This window comes from Pinus tabuliformis, chromosome 4_1 (assembly GCF_031772625.1).
Source record: "Pinus tabuliformis cultivar Carrire ecotype Pingquan chromosome 4_1, CPIR1, whole genome shotgun sequence".
NCBI classification, from domain to species: domain Eukaryota; kingdom Viridiplantae; phylum Streptophyta; class Pinopsida; order Pinales; family Pinaceae; genus Pinus; species Pinus tabuliformis.
The window spans coordinates 805,718,333-805,725,062 of record NC_142303.1 but is presented as its reverse complement, the minus strand read 5'-3'; positions in this window follow the sequence as shown (position 1 = coordinate 805,725,062).

Below are 6,730 nucleotides of genomic sequence, written 5' to 3'. Positions count from 1 at the left end.
TCACCTCACATTACAAAAATCTTCAACAACATCATACAACAAGGGCTCCCCACAGATTGGTCAACTAGTCTGGAAATACCTCTTTTCAAGAGCAGTGACGTCAATAATCCCTACAATTATAGGACCATCATGATAAACCCTTTGTTTGCAAAGCTATTTGGAAGCATGCTAGAAAACAAAATTAGCAAGTGGGCAGAAGAAAGGGATAAGCATGCTAAAAGGAAAGCAGGTTTTAGACCTAAACATTCCATAATTGATCATTGCATAAATTTAAGGCACATCATTGAAAAAGTTTGGGAGAAAAAGGAAGAAGCCTTTTGTTGCTTTGTTGATTTCAGAAAAGCGTTTGACTCGGTTCCTAGGGATAAAATTTGGCAGAGAATGGAGGAACTTGGGGTTCCTAAACATTTGAGAGCAGTTGTGCATAGGTTGTATGAAGATGTGAAAGTCAAATTAGAACTTCAGCAGGCATTTCTGAAAGTTTTAGAAGCGATATCGGGGTCAAGAAAGGTTGCCCATTGTCTCCTACCCTTTTTGGTTTATATATCGACAAGCTTGAGGAGTGGTTAAATTCGCAAGGGGGTGATGGTATCTATTTGTGCAAGTTTGTTATAAGGCTTCTTTTGTATGAAGATGACCTTATTCTGATTGCTAAATCAGCTTTTGGTTTGCAAAAGAACTTACTATCCCTTGAGCATTTTTGTAGAATTGTGGGGATGCAAGTCAATATCAGCAAAACGAAATTAGTGGTCTTCTGTAAGAAAAGAAAACATAACCAGCATCAGTTCTACTCTGAAGGCAATATTCCGGAAGACGTTGCAGATTACAAATACCTCGGGATTGAATTCAACAAAAATCTAAGTTGGAATGGTTGTAGAAAGAAAAGAACTTTGGGGGGTTGGAAAGCATTTTATGCTTTTGAAAATAGGTGTAGAGAGGCAAAGTTATGGGACTGGAAGACCACTCAAACTCTTTTTGGGCTTCTATTGATTCCGGTGATTCTCTATGGTTGTGAACTGTGGGCTAGCAGTACCTCCGACATGTAGTGGAGACAAATTGAGAAAATTCAGAAGCGTTTGATCACAAACAAATTTAAGATGAAAAGTGCAGTTCCTTATGATATCTTGTTAAGTGAAACAGGGACTGCTCCTATTGAAGCAATTGCTATGGTGCAAGTCATAAGGCATTTAAAAAAAATTGAGCAACTGGAAGATGGTAGATGGCCTAAGGTTGTCTTTAATGATAGATTGTGCAAGAGAAAAAAAAAACTTGGATGCAACAAAATAACAAATGGTTTAGTAAATGGGGTATTTGCTTGAACGCGTGTCCCATAAACAACAAAGAGATAAAAGCTTTTGTTATGGAAAATTTCCACAAACGTACTTGGGATAAGAAGCTAGGAAGAAAGAAAAATTACTATATTGAAGTGTTTAATCCCACTCATAATCATCAACCAAAAGCATACATAGAGGCCAATATCTCTTGGAGAGCCAAAATTCTTATTGCTCAGTTAAGGACTAATTCTCATCAACTCCGTTGTGAAACAGGGCGCTGGAAAAGGCCAAAGGAAGTGTGGGAGGAAAGGGTATGCATTTTTTTTCTTTCGGAAAAGTGGATATAGAAAAACATTTCATTTTAGAATGTGAGGCCTTCAAAGACAACAGGGAAAGTTATGCAGATATGCTGGTAGTGAGCTCTTGGGATAATCTATTTAGCGAGGTGTTTGTTGAGAAGTTGGGATCATTTATTGTGAAGCTTCACAAAAAAAGGGCCGAATACATCAAGCAGATGAAGAAGAAATCTGTCCCATAGGCTATCTTTAGCCTCGTGGATGTTAAAATAATTTCTTTCTTTCTTCTTTCTTTCTTAATTACCCGTCAACAGAAGAGTGTCATGCAGGAGATGGACTGGAAATCGTTTCAATTGCTCATGCAAATCAAGCATGAACCGCGACCTAGAAAATTATAGAAATTCTAGACTAAGATCTGAACTAAATTGATAGCCATGGACATAATGGACGTAAAATTGGAAGAAAACTTCAGCAGTGGTGACTAGTTCAATGCGGAGGCGGCCAAAACCAGTGTTGGCACTGCAAGGAAAAAAGGTTCATCATGTGCGGGTAGTTTGTGCATCTAGATAAAACTTGGACATAATATTGGCATGGCGACACTATTTGAACCTAGTTTATTTTCCATAAATAGTTTATAGTTTACAATATATTTTAATTCTATGTAGATATATTTTAATCTTAGGGATTTTTTATCGAGCTTATAGTAGACATATATTTAGACATATGTTTAGAGTAGGGGTAAAAATTGTCACAACAACAAAATATCTACATTTTGGAATCATAAAAGTAGTAGAATATCTGGAGCATGAAAAAATTTGTAAGGGATATAACTTAGAGCCCATGTCTTTTTAATATTATTTAATATTTTTAATAATAATAATAATAATAATGATAATAATAATTAACCTGATACACTGAACGTAGGTCACGCGCCGCACTACTTCTAAGCCTGCACTCTCCAGTGCTTGCGGCCTTCGGCCCTTTGCTTGCCATGGCCCCTCCAGATGCAACCCTAAAGGCGGCCGCTGCCCAGCTGGCCTTCTCCACCCTAGTCAAATCTTTGCTGCCTCAGCTCCCTTGCCTAGCAATCTCAAAGTTTGTTAAGAAGCTATATGTTTTGCAAGAAATGATTCTTCCCCCTACTCTTCGTTGCATGGCAGCACTTTCTCTGGAAGAACGAGGTCTCATCGGGCAATTCACTGGTATCTGGCCCTCTCCAAAGGTGGTGCAAAGGTGGGTTGAGCGAAACTGGTCCAATAAAATAAACGGAAAAATTTCCATCTGCTTCTGTGGGAAAGGATACTTCACCTTCCACTTCGAATCAAGAGAAGACAAGGATCTAATCTTTAGGAACGAACCATATTTCATGGACTCCAGAGGCTTGTACCTCAACAAATGGACCCCAGATTTTGATCCTGAATTGGATGTTCCTAGCGCGGTCTCGGTCTGAGTTTGGCTCCCTCATCTCCCTCTCCATTATTGGGGAGATGAATCAGTTCGAGCCATTGGAAATGTTGTTGGAAAGTTTATTGATCGCAGTGAGCCAAAGGACAACATGCAAGCTTGCACCCGCATATGTGTTGAAGTTGATCTCAGAAAAGGCCTTCCAGAGGCCATCAAGCTCAAAGTGGATGACTGGACTCACATCCAATAGTTGGACTACGAACAGATCCCGTTTAAATGTAAGGTATGTCACGAATATGGCCATTTTGCCAATCTTTGCTCTAAATTAGTTGATGTTGAAAACATTTCACAAGATGAGCAATGGGAAACTATTCATAAAAAGAAGACTGCATCCATCCCTAAGGCAAACCCTGAAGCTGCTCCTCCCAAGGCTAATCACACAGCCTCCCCTTCCACCTCCTCACTAGATCCTCCTCTCCTCAACTCTTCCACCCCCGCCCCTCTACCTGCCCCCCCAAAAGACTTCCTTAGAATCATCTAACCCCTTTTCTGCCATTTCCCCCCTGAAGATAACCCCCCCCCCTCCATGCCTCTATCCCAAGCTGATACTAATGCTCCCATCCCCCCTCTGCTAAATTCTTCTTCTTCTTCCCAAGATCCTCCCTCCACTAGATCAACCGGGAGTTCTTCTAAAGAGCACGATGTAAATCTGGACACACAAAAAAAACAAGGGCCAGGAAGGAAGTCTACAAAGCAGCAAAGAGATTAAAATGCTCAAAAAGACATTGCCATGGATACGCAGAACCCCATAGAAACTTACATTTTGGGGAAAAATAGTAAAGAGGCAGCACATAAGGAACAAGGAGGACAAACAACTCTCCATATCCCTCACATTCAATGGTGAAAGCCCTGTCCTAGAATAGTAGGGGACTAAGGCACCCCTCCAAAACTGTTGCTCTAAATGATTTGATAATTCATGAGAAACCAGAAATCCTAATGCTACAAGAAACAAAACAAGGACACCAAGAAATGAAAGGAATCATTGATCAGCTCAAGTAGTATGAAGGTCACATATGCGAGTCAAGGGGTGTCTCCAGGGGATTTGTAACCCTTTGGAACCATAGCGTTTGGAAACACACAACAGATACAATCAGCCAGTATTGGATTAAAGTCACTCTAGAGAGCCTAACAGATAGCAAAAGAATTTTTATCTACAATATCTATGCGCCAAGTCACTACAGAGACAAAGAACAATGTTGGACTTCCATCAAAGCAGACATAGATGAAGAAGAAAACATAAATATTATCCTTGGTGGAGATCTCAATCTCATACTCCACACCAGCGAGAAAAGAGGAGGTATTTTTTCACATGACCATTGCAAAACACGTTTGGAAACCATCATGTAGGACCACGATCTAGTTGATGTTGCAACAAAACATCATAGATTTATTTAGAATAATCACAAATTGGGCAAAGACAATATCATGGAGCAGCTAGATAGGATTTTGGTGAATGTTTCGCTCCTCTCATCTTATTCCACCGCATATGCTGTTGTACTCCCCTATTCAGTGTCTGATCATTATCCCACAACTCTTGTTCTCGAAGCCCACTGTCCCTTAGGGCCCATTCCATTTAAATATAGTCCACTGTGGAGCAGCATTCCTATTGTCGATTAGATTGTCAAATTCACATGGAGTCAGCACATAGAAGGGTCACCAGGATACATATGGGAAAATAAGCCAAAAAGGACCAAAATCGCCTTGAAGGAATGGGCAAAAAATTATGACAAGGAACCTGAGAAGGTTAAAACTAAAATAAAAAGCAAATTGGAGAAAGTTCACAGCATGATAAAGGAATGAGGGCTCTCCCAGGAATACAAAGCAGTCGAAGGCAATCTCTACGTCTAGCTATATCGTGCCAATAGAGCGGAGGAGCAAAAATGGAGAATAAAATCAAGACAGCTATGGCTGCAAGGAGGTGACAAAAACTCTACCTTCTTCCATAAGCAGGCCAATATTGGGAAAATCAGAAACAATGTTACCTCAATCACTTATGCTGAAGGCAATCTCCAAACCACACAAGATGTTATTAAAAAGGTTGCCTCAAAACATTGCAACATCCTCTCAACTGAGACAAAAGAAGCTGAACATTACTCAGATCTTCTACAGCACCTTCCCACGGAGATCAATGAGGAAATCAATGAAAATCTAACCAAGGAAATTGAAGAAGAAGAAATACAAAGAGCTATCTGGACGCTTCAACCAGACAAGGCTCCTGGCCTAGATGGTTTCCCCATCTGCTTCTACAAAAATTATTGGGGAATAATCAAAAAATACCTTATTAAGATAATAAAATGGGCCCAACGCAAGTGAAAAATCAGAGGTTTCACCAACACCACCCATCTTGCCGTCCTCCCTAAAGAGAATCAACCTTCATATTTCTCCCGATTTCGATCCATTTCACTTTGCAATTCCTCATATAAAATTTTAACCAAAATCCTCACTTCTCGTCTTAAACCTCTTCTCCCCTCGCTCATCTCTGAGAATGAAGGAGGCTTCTTGGCCAATAGACAAATTTCTAACTCCATTCTTCTTGTCCAAGAGGCTATACACTCCAGCCAAACTAGGAAAGAAAAAGGTTTCGTTTTAGAACTAGACTTATCCAATGCCTTCGACCGAGTTAGGCACTCATTCCTCTTTGTTGTTCTAAAGAAAATGGGATTTTCTATGCCCTTCATCGACCTTGTCAAAGCATGCATTTTAGGTCCTTGGATCTCTCCTCTCATCAATGGTAGACTAGGGCCTTCCTTTCAATCTTCTCGAGGATTAAGACAAGGCTGTCCCCTTTCTCCTTACCTGTTCATCTTGATGACTAAGTCTTTCAGTAAGGCTTTGGACTATAATCGGTGCATCAGTCTTATCACTGGTATTAAATTTGGGAATGGAGTCAAAAACATAAATCATTCTCAATTTGTTGATGACACACTGTTAATGGGAGGAGCCTCCAATATCATAGCTCGTCGATTCAAAACCCTCTTAGACAAATATATGAGCTACTCTGGAGGTATGGTCAACTATCTCAAGAGCTGCATCTATGGCTGGAACACATCTTCTCAAACTCTTCATAACATTGCCAGCACATTTGGGGTCCCTTGCAAGTTAGACTGGGGGCATTTCTCTTATCTGGGCATGCCAATGAGTGCTGGTCCTTTGAAAGCTGAAGTATGGGACACTATCATAGATAAAATGAAAAGGAAAGTGTAGCAATGGGGCTCCTCTTGGCTTAATCCAACAGGACGCCTAATTCTTCTTTAATCAAGTCTTTCTTCTTTGCCCTTCTATCAATTTATGCTTCTACAAGCTCCTGCTAGTTTTCATCGCAAAGTGGAAGCCATCCTCCATCACTTTCTTTGGCAAGGAGGGAAAAATGAAAGAAAGAAATACAACCTTATAAATTGGAAACAGGTTATTCAACCCTAGGAGCATGGAGGTTTAGGAATCAGATCACCAAAGCTCTTAAATCTAGCTTTTGTTGGCAAGATTGTGTGGAGACTCATTAGTGGCCAATCCACTTGGTGGAAAAATGTGCTAGAAGCCAAATACCTTAATACTCCAAGGCAACACCTCTTGGATCATGATATCCCTATCAGAGCTTGCTCTAAAATCTAGGGGTTGTGTAGGAAAGCAATTCCCTTTCTTGCTCAAAACATTTCCAAGGTTCCGAAGGGTGGCAAAAATATCAGAAGTGGGGCAGAT